Below are 2,146 nucleotides of genomic sequence, written 5' to 3'. Positions count from 1 at the left end.
GCACTCCTCCTACAGGAAGTGAATCTGAGGATCTCCTATTCTACCGCAGCCGCCCATCCACTCCTTAATTCACTCCCAAAGTTATCCTCTCTCTCTCCCTCGCCTCGCTGTGGTCAACCTCGTTTTCACGCTCCACGGCGAAAAGGGAGCTGTCGGCCGCCCGTCTCCTAGGTTCCTATCAGGCCTCTTCACGCCCTGGGTTGTCGGATTCCATTTTCTTGGTAGGAGCTCCCTTATCCACCTATTGGGTTAGGCCTATTGAGTTTTGAAAAGGCGGCTCCTCGACGATCTACGGAAGGAGCGAGCGAACGACGTCGTAAATGGGTTTAAACAGAAGGAGAGTGATCCAGAGGCAAGGCGTGGTAAGTGGTCCACAGAGAGCAAGGGTGAATAATTCAGGCGGCGGAAACTCTGTACGAGCGGTCCGAGGGGGAAAGTGCTTGGCCGCTCGAAGTTAGGGGGAAGTTTCAAAAGAGTCACTTGTCCAGATAAGACTCGAACCGTAAGTAAATGAAACGGGTCGCTCACCGTGAGAGATTCGAACAAGAAAATGACGGGAGGTTGGGGAAGATATTGTCCAATCGCGAACGAAGACAAACGTCGGGATCGAGAAGAGGAAAGGAATGAGAAAGGAGACGAAACAAAGTGGCAAGTGAAGCGAGGGAGAGCGGTAGTAAAGGAAAGGTTACTGCCGCCCTGGATCTCCGGCCTTCCATGGAACCTGTCACGGCGTGTTTACTTTACGCCCAGTGTCATGACGGAGGGGAAAAAAAACTCACGGTAGATGATGTATTGGTAATGAATGGGGCGCAGAGGGGAGCTTGCGCTGATGCTCTATCTTGTGGTGAAAGTGATCATAATGGTAATGCTGTAGTGTTTGGTGGTGATACTTATTTACAATAGTATTTTAGGTCCGTGGGATTCTGTAAAATAAATCACACTTAATTAAGTTCGTGCGCAATGTGACGTGGTTTCCATTAATTATTTAATTTCCATGAAAGTAAAAAAAAAAGGCCCCTTCCTGCATATTTTATAAAGATATTTTGAGCATCTCCAGTAGTTCGTATCTGCAGTACGATGACCTGATGAATTTCCCTGAGCATTTCCCTTTAAGAGGACCGTAAAATATTGGTTATTGTAGTGTTGGAAATCCCGGAGAAGGAAAATGATCACAACAGGGAATTCTCCCCATTATCGGATAGTCTTGGGCCCAATAGAAGAAGAGGGGCGTATTCACGGGAAATGCAAGGGTAAATAAAAACATTGAAAGCACATGCATTGATTCCAACCAAGGAAAAGGGAAATTACAAAGCCTGTGTGAGAAATTCGAGCTAGCAGGTAAAGTCAGTTGGAAATTTTTTTCAGACTTTGGTGTATATAAGTATAGCTTTGTCACGGATGAAGCGGCCAAGCATCTTACTAATATATAAAGCAAGAGTACGGATCACCTGTATGTGTAGGATGATGGAGGAAAGTTAGCATGACTATCCTTTTTATCAGTCAGTTCAATATCATTGTTATAGATCATATAAAATCATTGTAGAGATTTGTTAGCTAAAAACACACCATTTATCACTCATGATTAAATAAAGTAAGCAAATTTCCGTCACAAAGTGTATTCTCTTTTCTTTCTTCTTTCATATAATGTACTCTTCCTTCTTCTTCCGGAGCTATTCCGTAACCTCCTTCTATGGAAACTATTATGTTCTTCCTGTTTACTCCTTTTCCCGTCCGATAAGGAAGCTCCCCATCCTACATCCCATCCTCCATGGGGGAATCCTGTCCTTCCCGCAAAAGACTTTCCACCTCCTCCTCTGCGTCTCTTCTGCGCCTCCTCCCGCAGGGCGTTCTTGTCCTCCGAAGTCACTTTCCCTCCTCCGTGCCCAAATACCTCTCGACTTTCTTTCCTTTCCCTCCCTGAGACCCTCTCCCCTTCCTACGCAGCTTCCCTCCCGCGAGGCGCCCTCCCATTCCATCCTTTGTCCCACAGGATATAACCTCTTCCCTTTCCATGAATCATATCCTCCTTTGCTCCCCTTGCCTCCTATCCCTGGGGAGCCTCTTCCTCACACGCCCACTCTGCCACCAACAGAGGAATGTGAATGCTAAGGCGGCCGGGTCATGTATAACAGCGCAGTGGTGTGCA

The 2,146-nt window shown here is 46.6% G+C and overlaps 1 protein-coding gene across 1 annotated transcript in view; it reads left to right on the top strand.

The window, feature by feature from the left end:
- Window positions 1-2,146, top strand: part of LOC119589151 (zwei Ig domain protein zig-8-like) — a gene marked incomplete at its 5' end in the record, with an annotated part of 79,650 nt that overhangs the window by 58,489 nt on the left and 19,015 nt on the right.

The sequence above is a fragment of the Penaeus monodon genome, chromosome 25 (assembly GCF_015228065.2).
Source record: "Penaeus monodon isolate SGIC_2016 chromosome 25, NSTDA_Pmon_1, whole genome shotgun sequence".
In the NCBI taxonomy this organism is placed as follows: domain Eukaryota; kingdom Metazoa; phylum Arthropoda; class Malacostraca; order Decapoda; family Penaeidae; genus Penaeus; species Penaeus monodon.
The sequence above is the reverse complement of the archived record's forward strand: the minus strand, read 5'-3'. Positions and strand labels throughout refer to the sequence as shown.